The 14,260-nt window shown below is 54.2% G+C and overlaps 1 protein-coding gene across 1 annotated transcript in view; it reads left to right on the forward strand.

Moving 5' to 3' along the window:
• Window positions 1–1,277: 1,277 nt before the first annotated feature.
• NTMT1 (N-terminal Xaa-Pro-Lys N-methyltransferase 1) overlaps window positions 1,278–14,260 on the forward strand; it is a 124,899-nt gene continuing 111,916 nt past the window's right edge. The window contains exon 1 of the mRNA XM_075055106.1: window positions 1,278–1,401. The gene's annotated coding sequence lies outside the window, so the exon portion shown is untranslated. The remainder of the gene's footprint in view (window positions 1,402–14,260) is intronic.

The raw sequence follows: 14,260 nt of genomic DNA on the forward strand, positions 1-14,260 counted from the left end.
TGCTCAAAGGGCTGTTGTTTATGGAGTCTGACTGCCTGCATTCACCCCAAAGGCAGCTCTGGATTGTGTGCCCCTATCACTCCTGAGCCCTGTGTGGCCATCATGGCTAACCCAAGGGACAAAGAGCTCTATCTTCTCCTCCCTGAAAGCTGTGAGCATCAGGGCTCTTGCTGCTCCTCGAAAACGCAAGGTGTGGCTGCACCAAGAGCCTCTGGCAGGAGGCTGGCATGAGATGTGAACAGACCCTGGTGCCTCCTTACTCTGGTTTGCACATCTGGATTTTCTTTACTGCTTCTCCAGCCTGCTCCGAGCACTGCTCACCCCTGCTCAGGCTGGGAGAGCGTTTCTGGGTGATTGCTGCTGGAGCGACCGGGGGTAGGAGAACGCCCTCCCACCCAGCACAAGTTTGCAAGTTCTTTGGGCTCCCAACTGCTCTGGCTGCTGCTGCCTCTTGGGGGAGGAGAGGAGGGACCGAGCAGGGGTCTCTGCTCCTCGGCACAGCTGCACCGGGGCTTTCTGTGGCTCCAAGGCATGGCAGCTCTTCCCCAGATGGAGGACGGGGCCCGGGGGGGTATTGGCCGTCTGCTGCTTTGCTGCCCAAAAAAGCCTGGAGGCTGTTTTGTGCTGCTGCTCTCCTGTTATCCATTGAATTGCACCAAAAACCGTGCTCCCCCCCCCTTATCCCTGAAGATGGATGCAGATGACTCTCCTCCTGACATGTGCGTGATCTGTGCACGCTTGGCTCTCCTCTCTTCCCGGGCAGCTGGCAGGTTATTTTTGGTTCTGAAGCGGCCCAGATCTGATTTCTGCTGGGGCGAGTCCCTGCCCGGCACAGCTCTCGCATCCCCTGGGCTTGCGGGAGGTGAGACACGCTGCCTTCCCTCATCGGTGTGTCGGCTGGAGCTGGCAGAGATGCTCCGGTGCTCACCTGCTGAAGGGCTGGTCTGGCATCTCTGTGGAGTGGCTGCAGAGAAGGGGACATTGGCCAGGTCTGCAGGGACTCACCTGGACGTAGCGGCCTGGGAAACTCGATCTGTGGGCCTCTTTGGGGGGAGAGGGACGGGCAGGAGCAGCTGGTGCTGTTGCAGGGCTTGGAAATCCAAGCCAACACCTAGTCACGTGCATCCCCCTTGGCTCACAGGCTGGAAGAACGGCAGCCCCCTTCCCTCGGCTCCTGGCCTGCTGCCCAGGTCCTGCAGTGGAAACCCCTTGGGGGGGGCTGAAGGGTTTGCTGGGGGCAGCCCTGGGGAGATGCTGGGGACCTCCTGCCCTGCCTCTCCTCGGGAATGGCTCACGGTGGGAAATGTGGGTGCTGCTATTTGGCTACCTCACTACAAGGACGTCCCTCCTCTCAAGCCCTCCTGCAACTCCAGGATGTCTGAGCCCTTTCTTAATATCAAGGTTTGTCCCAGCAATCCTAGAGCAGCAGCTTGTTCCATTGCAACTGGGTGCTGCTCAAAGCATCCTTCCCACATCTGCATGTTGGGGTGCTCTGGGGGGTACCTGCTTACCTGGAGGGAGGAGCGGAGGGCAAATGGAATCAAAAAGGGCTTTTCACTAGGTTAGACACAGGCTGAATATTTGCTGGGCACCGTGGGCTGCATGGAAAAGCATGACTGTTTGTTTCTCAGCACCTGGCTGTCTCTGCAAGCTGGTGGAAGTGAGCACCTTGCTGGACCCAAGCCTGCAGGAGGTATTTTGAAAGCAGGCATCTGCAGTGGGAGCGTGTCCCCAGCCATGTTGCCTCTGCTGTATTCAGGAATCATTATTTGAGGCTTTTAGTAGACTGGTGTCCTGTATATCCCGGTGTCTGGTCCTGTGCTCCATATGGATGCCCAAGAGCCCATGTGCCTGGCAGTGCAGGTGGGGTAAGAGCCTGTTCCCAGGCATGCTTGCTGCCATGGCTCAGGATGCTGCATCCAAACACACCAGGTGTCCAACGGGGAAAGCGGGACTAAAATCACAGCATGTGTACTTGCAAGGCGACGGCTGGCAGAGGTGAGCTGCCAGAGATGCTGCGGGTTGACCTGGGTGTCAGAGCTGCCCTGACCTATCCCTGGGCGTCAGGGGAGGCTGCAGTGCTGCCCGTCCAGTGCTCCCTGTCCTCCCTGGCATAACTACTGAGCCAGGACAGCTTTTTCTCACTGAAAACTGTGCCCTTTCCTCTGGGGAGGGAGCATCAACACATCCTCCCACGCTCCTGCTCATCCCCTTTCAACAAAGTGCCGCTCTGACATTTCTCTCCGCTCCTGGCAGGGAGCAAAGCTGTTTCCAATCTCTAACTGTGGGGCTTCTGGTGTAGGCTCACAGGTCTGGGCTCTCCTTCTCCAAGCATCCCCGTTTTTCTCTCTGTGTGGGGTTTCTGACTCACCTCCCAGGACCAACCTGGCTCCTAATTCTGCAAGGCTGGCTCCTGCCAGCTCTTCTGTGGGAGAGCTCATCTCCCCATGAAGCTTGAGGGTCTCGAATGCCACAAAAACAGAACCAAATCAGCTGTGAATAGGCTTTAACTTGCTATTCAGGAGTACAATAGAAAATCAAATAGATGCTACATATCCTTCAACTGTCTGTGTGCCTGGTTTTCTTTGTTGCAGGTAACTGGGGGAAAGAAAATAGGTTTGTTATGAAAGCACCAGGTCCAAACTGCCCTGCTCTGTTAATCTGGAAACCAGGAGATGTGAAGGAGGTGGCTTGTGTGGACCAGGGCTGCTGTAGGCGGGAGCAACGCAAGGCTGAGTTGATGGCTCTGTTGCCCCACGTTGGCTCTGCAGCGTGCAGAGAGCACCCGAGCTCTGTACAGCACAGCACATTTGGTGCAGATGGTTTTGTCCAGCCATTCATCTCCACTTAAGCCCTTGCAGAGGACAGGCTGCCTCCTTGTGCCTCCTGGTTTTTGGCTGTACAGCACGGAGCACATCTTGTGCCTTTGTGCTGATCTGTGCTCTGCTGCTTCTTGGTCCGGCCACTCTGTTTGGTTGGGCACAGCCTTTGGCAAAAATCACCCAGACCAAGAGTGAAATTCAAATGCACAAAGCAAAACACTTGGTGTGAGGCATCCTAGGGCTGCACTGTGCCACGGAGATGTCTCATAGGGTAGGTAGCAGGGCTATGTTGTGCCACTAAGCTGGTGTCAGGGACGTGGTGCTGAGCAGGGAGGAGACGGCAAGGGGTTCTCTCTCCTTCCTGCACAGCTGATTTCCAGGAGCTCTGCTTTTGGGGTGGGATTGTTGGCAGGGGACTGAATCCTGGCCCTGCAACCCTCCTGAGCAGGGCTTCACATCCAAACCCTCCTTTTATCTCTGGCTTACCTGGTGCACAAAGCCATGGATGGGCAAACGGACATCCCCAGCCGGACTGGGCTGCAGGGAGGGGAGGCAGCAGCGTTGTTGCATCCTTTGCGAGTGCCCGACTCGTCGGCCCCACGCGAGCTCCTGCCAGCCCCGGGTGTGGGTGCGGGCAGGAGCCTGTGGTTAGGCAGCGCGTCGGACATGAATGCGATGTGAACTCAGGCTTCCCTTTTGAAGTTTGACACCCGGGATTTTCCCCACCCACTAAGGAGGACTGAAGACAAAAAAGAGCAGAAAAGAAAAAAAAGAGGGAGAGGGGAAAAAAAAACAACCCCTCTTTAAATTGCTGGTGAGGGCATGTCAAGGAGGCAGAAGTTAAAAGAGGCTGTGGGGGAGGGCTTGGTGTGTGTCTATCTGGCTGGCCAGCTCTGACTCACCAACACGTGCAGGTACAGCCCTGCTGCAGCCCGGTTTCGGGTTGAGCCTCGCTTGCTTGGCGAAGCTGAGAGGGGTTTGCAGAGGCAGGAGGGAAGCGGAGAAAAAGGAAGAGCTATCGCAGCTTGCGCTTGGCTGCTTGGTGTGTGATGGCCCTGAATCGTGTCCTCTCTCTTGCCCCTTGCAGTCATCATCCCCCTTCCAAGCTGCGTCCCAATCTTGGGTGAATCAAGAAAGGCCCAACCTTGGGTGCATCAAGAAACCCAGGATCTGGCCCCACTGATGTAAAGGTTGCAGGATTAGGCTGCCTTAAACAACAAAGCCTTGCTCCGCCTGTCAGACGGATACCCCAGGGGCAGACTGGAAGGGTGTGGAGTGGAGGCTCCTCTTGCAGAGGTAGGATGGGAACATTTTCTGGTCCTGCCTGTCTGGTTTAGCACTCCCAGCTGGGGCTTGGATGATCCAAAAGGGAGCTTGATCTGAGATGCGAGGCTATGACTTATTATTATTTAAAACTTCTAAAGCTTGAAGCTGCAAGGCTGTAACTTGGACCCAGATTCGCCTGATAGACCCGATCTGCCAGGGATGGAGCAGTGGACACGAGGTTGGATGTGATGCCTGTTTGTGGAGGGTTGTGGTGGTGCAGCTCCAAAAGAGACCTGCAAAGGCAGCGATGGGATCCCACCCTGTCCCCCGCCTCCACCCAGCTGTAAGCCTCAGCTTTAGGTTTGAAGTCAAAGCTTTAGGGGGTTGAAGCTGGCTGCTTTTTGGCATCCCAAGACCCAGGCTTGACTCACACCTACGGTGTGGTGTGTCCTCATCTCTCTGGAGAGAAATGGGTATTTTGTGTGGCTGAGTGTGACCAGATGGGTCCTGCCACCAACGGAGGATCTGCTGGGCCCCACCAGAGCCCCGAGCAATGCCTGCACCCGTGCGAAGCGATGCTTGGTCCAGCTTGTCCCTCAGTGCCAAAAGAGGCAAAAAGTGAAATTCCATCCCCTGATACCATCCTTTACCCCATCCTGGGGGGCGGGAGGGGAAGGTACTCTTGCCAGAGCTGCTCTCGCCATAAGTGACCCTACGAGGAGAAGGGGCTGAATGCCAGCAGCGTGTGGAGCAGGAGAGGATCTGTGTCCAGACGGTGTGAGATGTCCCGGTGGGAGCTCACAGCAGCTCAAAGCAGCCACTCTTTCTGTGGTTGCCCCATAAGGTTAAGCTCTGTGGGGTGTCATGGGGAATACTTGAAGCTCCTGGAGCTGCAAGGAGCTGCTGTCTTTTATTCCTCAGGAGGACAAATGGCTGGGCCATCACCCATGGCAGTGGTGTCAGGACCATGCTTAGCTTTGTATCTAGGTGATCTCCACTTGGTGAGGTGAGCCCACCCATCCGTGGCAGGAGGAGAGGTGCTTTGTAGTCTAGAGGCATCTGGGTCTTGGCTGTACTGTCACCCTAAAAGCTTGGGTCCCTTCATTTTCCCTCCTTCCTGGCTGTGCATGGCCGTCACAAGACCATGCCTTCTTGTTGCAGGCAGTGGGGTTCAGCCTTGTGATTTTGGCCATCTGATTGTCACGGTCCACTTCTCCTTTGGGAACTTGCAACCCGCTGCAGAACAGAGCAACCGCCTGGCTCTGAAGGCAACCTGCCCTTGGTGCCGCAGCTGTGCCAGATGTCGAGGTCTGGAGAGCAGCACTGAAATCACTATTTCGGCTGAAGCTGCTTGCTCCTACCCTCATGGGAGGAGGGGTGCTACATACCAGTTGCTGGCTGGAAGAGCCATGTGAGTGCACAGCCAAAGAAGAGAGTTGCTGGGACACCTACCAGAGGGGAACAGCAAGCTTTGCCCTTGCTCTCAATCCTGGGGCTGTGAACCACAGAACAACGGAGGAAGGGAGGTGGCTGCTCGGCCAACAGGGTACGATAAATGTGCTGGGATCCTGCTGTTAAACACCCATGTTTTGCACGTTTCCACGCGAGGGGAGGCTGCTTTGCAGGTGGTATGTAGGCAACTGCTGTCTCGGTGCCATGGGTGCATTGCTTTAGGTAGAGAAGAGCCTGGTCCATGTTGCTGGTATGCTGCAGAAGAGGGGAGCTGATTTGGGGAAGGCTGCCTGCACTTGGCAGATGGGTTGAAATGGAAAGAGTCTCTTCCAAGACAGCCCTTGATGGAAATTAGCCTTGCACAGCTCTGGGGGTGGGCTGTGGGGGTGAGGGGTTGGGAGATGATATGCACGGTGGCTGCTAAATTTAGGAGTACACCATTTTGTTGGTTATCTCCTTGCCTGGTGCGCTAGATCATATCCATGGCTCATAGCCTGGTCCTGACCGTACCTATGAGCTCTGTGGTGCCTATCCGTGTCCATGCATGGGAGGAGATTCTTCCCCTCTACCTCCCCTTGCATCCTTGAGACCTTTAATCTTTCATGCTGTCTAAACCAATCCCCTTGGGGAAGAAGATAGTTAATTAGCCCCTTCTCCCCCCGTTCCTCACTGCTCGTGTTTCCCAGACCCCGCTGGCTGGTGACCCCCTCTGCAACGTGTCTGTGAAGCTTGTTATCTGCCCTGTACAGATTTCCCTGGCGGGAAGGGGAGGTGATGCTGCAAAGGCTCCAGCTTCCGTCACGAGTGTCTGCCAAGGCATGAAGAGCTCTTCCCAGCCTGGTCTGGCTTGTGAAGGTGTTGGGGCTGTTCCCTGCACTCAGTTCCTGGACAAGGTGGGAGGACATTGTCCCTAAGGAATGTTGGTCCTGAGATGGTGTGGGACCTGGAGGGGACAGCTGCTTCTGTGCTTCTCTTCAGAATAGGAGGGAGGGAGGCATCCCTCATTAGGGTGGCACTGGGACCTGGAGATGAAGCAGGATCCTTAAAAGCCAGGCAGCTTTAGGGCATTCCCTCCATTTCTCCGGGGGATGCTGGTTCTTCTCTGTCCTCACCTAATGTCCTGAGAAGGCTCAGCTTACTGCAGTTGGGTCCTACCTGAAGCTCATCCCAACCAGGGTAAAAAAAACCCCTCACCTAGAGCTCCCAGCTGGCCTCGTGCCTGGGGATGGTGATGGGATGCTGCTTGCCTTGCCAAGGCTGTAAAGGAGAGGGGGAAGGAAGAGGGGACTGGATCCGCAGGCGAGGGAGCACCCGGGCTCGCCAGGGCGCTGCTGCGTGTGCAGGAACTGCTGATCCTGCAAACGGCCCGTCACCGTCTCCCGCGCATGTTCCTCCCAGCAGCGTGGGGCTGCATGTGCGTGCATGTAGCAGGGCACTCATGCCTCTCCATGTGTGATGCGAAGGGAAACCAGCCCTGCTTTCCACAGGAGAGGCTGTGCTTAGGGCTCTGGTGTGGAGGATCGGGTGCCCAGGAGAGGGGTGCTGCTGATGGGCTGCTCCCCCTCCCCGCCGGGGTTAACGTCCTCCAGCGGTGTCTCATGTGGCTGGGACAGATGTGCCTTCTGCAGCTGGGGTAGGGGAGGGAAGGAGGAAGCCAGTTGTGCAATTTTTCGTAGATATCAAATGTGAAAGGGAGTGGGAATGTGGTGGTGCAGAGGAGGGAATCTTTGAGGGGAACCTGTGTGCTACCTGTGCTGGGTCCATCAGCCTCCTCCCAGTCCAGACGTTGAGCTCAGTGCTGCTGAGACACAGGGAATGGTGTCCCTTGTACACCCCCCCCCCACCACCACCACGCAGAGTGGCTGAGGGTTTGCAGTAAATCTGAAAAATGCCTCATCCTAGAACTGTACCTTCTGCCAACTTCTCTTATCAGACCCCATGCTTTCGCCTAAAGCCAGTAGCTGTAAGGATGGAGATGGGGGGAACAGACTGCTTTGACGCTGCTCTCTCGCCTGCAGCCTGTTTGCATTCATGATTGCATCCGTGCATTAAAGTGCTTTGAGCTCCTCGTTACCAAAGTGCAGACTCTGAGTTTTAACGAGCCACCCGTGGGAGCTGGGACTGGGAGAGACGAACTGCCATCCTCCTGAACTGAGGCAGAGCTTGACAACAGGCACCGCTGCCTGGAAACGGTGGGCAAAGGCTTTATTGACCACTGGAGGTCACTTTTTCAATAATGCAGTACAATCCAACTTTATTTTGTCAGTACCTTTCATGCAGGCTGCTTCCAAGCTGCTCAGCAGCCCCAATGCAAAGGGAGGGAGAGGAAAGACTTCTCCTGGAGCTGGGGAGGTGGAGGCTGCTCAGCAGCGCGGGGTGCAGCGGAGAAGGCTCTCGTGCTTCGGTGAAGAGCTAGAGGAGGAGAAGAGGAGAAAATGAAGCAGCCTGGAAGCTGCTCCCCTGTGCTGTAGATGCACCTTCAGGCTCTTCATAAGCAAATGAGCGTGTTTGGCCCTGAGGGGGCCGGAGGAAGGGTGGAGGAGGCAGGAGGGTGCTGGGGAGGGAAGGCAGCTCTGCACACGCGAGGCTGGGTGCTGCGCAGGGAAGGTCATCCTGTGTTTCTCAGCCAGAGACCGGCAGTTGTTGGGAAACGAAGGCCCTACAGCAGCATCGTCAGAAATCCAGCTTGCTGCAGCTGTTTGCTTCTCCCAGAGCAAAGAAGCTGCAGAAACCCTGTGATTTGAGCTCACGAAAGAGCTCGGATGTGGGCAGGCTCAGGCCGTTTCTGAGCCAGAAATTGTGCCTGAATCGTGCTCCTTTGCTCCTTGCCTGGTGCCGAGCCATTTCTGGGAGGGGACTGTGACCTCCTGCCTGCACTGCCTGCTCCAGGCATCGAGGTGAGGTTTCTGCCCAGGCTGATGCCCCACAAGGGCTTGGTCAGGCACCTCCTCCCAGCCCCATGCAGGCAAAATCCCGAATGCTGTCCTTGGACAAGAGGAGCTGTGGGGCACCGTGAGAGAGTGTCTTTGGTCACCCCAAAATCCCACGCAGGAATGAGAAGGGACATCCTGGGACTCTCTGATGCTGGCAGCCGCTGCTTTTGTGAAAGAACTGGGGGATTTTCTGCGCTGGGGAGGAGCAGAGTCCCCGAGCACAGGAAGGCTGGAGGTTGGAGGTGGAAAACCCAGCAAAAAGCCTTTGCTAAGGAGTCAGCAGCAACGGCTGGTGCGTGAGCTCTTCTGTCAGGCTGTGTGTTTCCCTTGCACGGTGACGCATGGTTTCCAGACCTGCTGCTTGTGCTGAGCGGCTTGGGGTGCTGGATGCGCCTGCCATGGATGTGACCTGCAGGAAAGGCACCACTCATGTGGCAAACCTTTCTGAAAGTTTTCTTGCTCCTCTCCAGTTCACAGCCCGCAGCCTTGCCCGTGCTGGCTGCGCCACAGGCAGGGCTGAGCCCTGTTTGGAGGGAGAACGTCCCCTTTCCTTCAGTCTGGGGATGGAACTGTGGCGGTGGATGGCCACCTGGGAGAAATAGGGCTCCTCCATCCCACAGCAGCCTGGGGAGAAGGTGCAAGTGACCCCTCCTGTCAAGTAGCACTAGGGCCATGAATATGGGATATTTGCACATAGGTGCCTGGTTACATCAGGGGCACAGGAAGGGGACAGACCAGTGGTCTTAGATGGAGCATCGAGGGTCTAATCCACATCCCTCTGCCCCACTTCCCATTGCCTCCTGTTGCTCCCGTGCTGCCTATCCTCTCCTGCGTGAATCCTTGCTCTCGGCCCTTTCTGTTGCAGGAATGCAAATGCTAACGTGTGTACACTGTGTTTTGGGATCTCCTTGCTTTGTGCCTCCAGCATCTTCTGAGTGCCCGCGCTTAAATTCTCTCCTTCTGCTAGGGGAAGTGGAGGTCTCCTCCTGCCTCGTCTGAGCCTGTTGGAGCTGCTTGAAAGGATTGTAGGGTTTCAGCAAGACTCTGTGAAGCCCAGAGGCATCTGGCCTGGCACTGGGAGGAATTCAGTCTTCTCGCCTTTCTTTCTGCCGTGCTGAAAGTTGGTTGGGAGGCTGGTTGTCCCAGATTTGCCACGCTGGAACTGCTTTTCCCTGCTGCCCTTTGGGGACCTGGCATTCAGGCTTGCCTAGGGCTACGAGTGGCCGTAGGTGGCCTGCAGGGTCCTTGTGTCCAGGCTGCAGACCTCCGAGGCAGAAGATAGAGTTGGTTCTTGTGATGTTGCTTGTTCAATTTGCCATCCCCCAATTCTTAATTCTGAAGTAGCTGGTTCAGACAATGATGTTTCCATCATCACCAAAATGAGCAGATCTGGGTTTTTTGGCTAACTTGATATTATCATTCGTCTTTGAGAGGTGGAAAAGGAATAACTGTTTTCCACACCTGTTCCTTCTACAGCTCCAGGAGGAAGGGGCTGGGTTTGCATGGAAGCTTCAGCATTGCGCTTGGAGACCCTGGATCTGGGCAGGGGCAGGGAATCACTGCCGTGCTGCAGTTGCTCTCCCTAAATGGCTGTGGGAGCTGGACGTGTGTGAGGACTGTAAGCATTTAACCACCACAGCAGATGGGACTCAAGACACGTCGGAGCAAATATTTAAAGATCCGGTTTTATAAAGCCACTTTTTGGCTATAAACCACCCGTCCCGCAGCTCCCAGTGCCCATTGCTGTGAACTCCACTGTTTGCTGCTCCTGCTGCTCAGCCGCGCTGCTGGTTGGCAGGACTTGGCCAAATGTGCTGCCTTGGTTTAGTGCTAGATTTTTCTCTTTTCCCCCAACCCTGGGGTTTTATTTTCTTTCTTTGTTTGTTTTATTTATGGAGGGAATTTTCCTGCTCTTGGCAGAGTGGAACGGGAAGTGATTGCTCTAGCAAGGGAGGCTGTATCCTGGTCACTGCCCAGCCCTGTCCCTCTCTCCTTCCTGCTCATGCAACAGTTTTTACCATCTCAGCTGCTGTCGCTGGAGCAGCAAATGGCGAATCTCTAGTGCCGGAGGCAGGAGCACTTCTTCTCTGTGCTGCCTCCCAGCCCCAGCTCTAGGACAGCCTGGGAGATGGGGATGGGGACATGTTGTTGGAAGGGAGCTCTGAGTCTCTCTTTTATCGCGTTACCACCCTAGGGGGTTCCTGGGATCAGACTCCAAGGGTGAGTAATATGTGGCCAAATCCTGGTGGATGTCTTCCTGCTGTCTCAAATTCATTTTCCAAAAGGCTGAACTGAGGAACACGTCTCCAGGGGGTGGCAAGGCTGGGATCTCATGTCCCCTTCTGCTCCAGAATATGTCAGGCACAAGTGTCAGGTTCCCAGAAACGATCCTTGACTCGTTTACACAGCGTGGAGTGGTCTCTGGTTTGCGCTTCCCTTTGCTGCTTTGTCTTTCAGCCTGGGTCCCATGGAGCCAAGAACTGACGTGGCTGCTAACACGGGCAGGCTCTGCTCCTGAATGAGCAAAAGAAAAATAAATAGCATCTCAAATTGCAGCTTGTGTGCGATGGGCCAGATTTCTGCTCTCTTTCCAGCTCTCGGGGTAGTTACTTCTGACTTGCATCTGCAGTGAAAGTAAGATGGTAATTGGGCCCAGAGACATTTTAGGATAGACCCAATTTAATCTCCTGGTGCTTCCATTTCTGCCTTGTATTAAACCCTGCTCAAACTCTCCTAGGAGAGTTGCTAGTATAACTCACTGGTGTCTCTGCAGTGCTTTGAGATCCTCAGATGCGAGTGGTTACAGAAGCTTTTAATAGCACTTAACTTGGAAGTCCAAAGCAAGGGGAAATTCACAACTGATAAGAAAAGCCATGTTGGTGCACTGGGTTAAACCCAGCATTATGCCCTCTAATTATGTAGCGGTGGCCTAGGCTGCTAGAGTAACCAGCGAAGACGGGATGGTTGTGCTCGGCTGGAGGGAACCAGGGCTTGATTTAGCGCCTGTTGAGATCAAGAGGCCTTTGATTTCAATGGGTATTGAATCAGGCACTGCAATATCAAATAGGCTAATCAGATAATAACTTCAGATCGTCTGACATAGATTCGTGTCCCTGAGTTGGGGCAGGCAGAGTAAATTGGGCAGCCAGCTGGGTGAGGCTGTGTGAGCCGGCAAGCTGATGACTTGTCCCTAATGAAACGGGATGTCCAGTCACAGACTGGTGGCAAAGATGGGCTGGTAGCTGTGATAGGGTGTGGGTCAGGCAGCATCCCTCCAGGCCAGCAGATCCAGCGTGGGCCTGTCCCCCTCTCCCACTGTCGTTCCTGTGTGGGGCTAGTGTGCAGGATAGTGGCTAGAGGAGCTAAAGAGGGAGAGGAATTTGGGGTGATCTTGCATTATTAAGCCGATGCTTCCAGGCTTCTACAGGCTTCCTGCAAGAAAGGCTTTTTTTTCTTTGCAGCCGTTGGTGTATCAAGCCAGCACCTGAAATAATTCCTGCTGTCTTCTAAATGGGGAGATTGGGCACAGCAAGAGGGGTGCTATAAAGGGAAGGATGTGCTGACGCTCCTTAGGGATGTTAAATCTCCAGGATGACTGTTTGTGGGGTGGTTGTCCTGAGGCTTGAGCTTTCTTATCCTGATTCTGGCTATGCTGGCAGGAAACCTGTTCTGTAGCATGGAGCATGATCCCTTTCCCAGGATCCCCAGGGAATTTTACCCCGCTCTTGCAGGAACATGAGATGTTTGCAATGCCCTTGATCTCTCCTGCTCTGGAGAGATCTGAGACCTGTGGCTCATTCACTGGAGTTCTTGGTTGTTTTTCATTTGGCAGGCGCCTGGGAAAGTCTGTGGTAGTGAGCAGCGGGGAGGCATTCTGGGGTGGGGTATGTATCTACAGCATCACCCACTTCTCTGCTACTAAATCTATCTAGCGCTGTAGCTGCCTTGCTGGGAGAATGGTGGCTGCTGCAATGTGACCAGCTCTGAAACAGCTCCTCCAGCAAACGCCTGAAGCCCAGGGTCTCACCTCACTTCTGGCCTTGTAGATGAAAGCTTTGGATGTGCTGCTTTGCAGGGGTTGGAGCCTGCAAAGCCCAATTCCTCTGGCTTTGTCTAGCAGTTGGGTTTTAAACCATGAGCTCTAATTCTGAAGCTTGTTCTGTTTTGTTTCTCCATGGCTAAGGAAAAAAATAGTAGCGTCTTGCTCTGTGTGCATTGTACGATGCCTAAGCAGAGTTTGCACCCCAGCTCGTCCCACGATTGCTCTCTGTGGCTGCAGGAATGTTATCTCTGAGGCCTCCACCTGCCCTGATAAACTTGGCTGGAAGTGGGTCAGTAGGTTTAAAAGTTCTGGGGAGATATGTTGTGATCGTATCAGCATCATACCATAAAAGAAGCAGGCTGAAGTCAAATTCAAGGCAACAATGAAAACTTGGAGAGGAGTGGAAAGAAGAGGCAGTGGATCAGCAGATGCAGAAATCCCTCTGGGTCCTATCAAGTGTTTTGCCAGTGTTAAATGCTGAGTAAAATACAGCATCTGAGAGATCAGATCACTGGGTATTCCCTCTGGACAGGGAATCCCTGGGTTGAATATTTCTTCAGTGAATCATCTTCTGAAGCCGTCAGAGCAGAGATCTGGCATGGGGTTATCGCTGTGTCCAACTGGCTGCTGGAGGTGACATTGCTTCCAGGCTATTTGGGCAAAACTACTTGAAGAAGACACATAAATAGCATCATCCAGCTCTCTGCTACTAAAGCTCTGTTTCCTGCATGCTTGGATTCAGCAACAGCAAACAAAACCCTTCTGGGATGGCCTGAGCATCCAGAGCTGGGTTTACAGGGGAAGGGGCAAACCCAGAGGGGTTTTGGCAGGAGCGTGCTCTGCTGCTGTTGTCTCCAGCAGTGCTTGGGGAAGACTAGCCCACAAAACTTGCTTCACAAAAGCATCTCCTGAATTTGCAAGGCCCATTGAAGGGTTCTTCCAGGTCTTCAGCAGCACATGGCTCTTTTGCTACATCCTTCTCTGTGAGCTGAGAGGTGGGTCACTGGCAGCCAAAAACTTAAGAGGCCAATACAGGGGAAAGAACCAATTGCTAAATGACCTTCATCAAAGATGCTGAAGAGCCTGTGTGGCACACAGAGATGTCAGGCCCATACGAGAGAAATCCTACAAGGAAAGCCTGTGAAGGATGTGGTCCAGTTAGATTTTTATTTCCCCCCACCTGCCCTTGGCTTTTTCCTTTAATCCATCACAGAGACTCTTCCAAAGTCGGGTACAGACATGAAAGACTGTCTTATGTTCCAAGAAGGGCATGGTGAGAGGGAGAGGACTGTGCAGCCTTCATGATGCTGTGGTGATGGGTTGTCTTCTCCCAAGTCTGGTCTGGGGACATGCTGCAAGGAAGAGGTACCTGCTGCCCCTCTCCCTTGTTTTGGGGAGCCATGTGTCAGCTGTAGCTGGTCTTGGGGACTGCTTGGCTGCATTCTTCATTTGGGATCATTTGAGACAGTCCATGTGGACAGCATGAGAGTTGCAGGTGCTCCATTTGAAAAGCTGTAGAATTACTGTGAGGGGGAGTGGGTTTAAATCGTATCTCCTCCAATAAATCAGCACAGGCTGCGCCTTCCTGACCCCACAGGGGCATGTGTTTGAGCGAAAATCCATCCCACCCTTTGCTTTGCTCATCCCTGCTCAGGTCTGCCCAGCCTTGTGCCAGGACAACGGTTACTTAAACATCAATAATGTTGTCTCGAGCAGTAAGTAAAGCAGGGCTTGCCTGTGCTGGG

This window comes from Buteo buteo, chromosome 23 (assembly GCF_964188355.1).
Source record: "Buteo buteo chromosome 23, bButBut1.hap1.1, whole genome shotgun sequence".
NCBI classification, from domain to species: domain Eukaryota; kingdom Metazoa; phylum Chordata; class Aves; order Accipitriformes; family Accipitridae; genus Buteo; species Buteo buteo.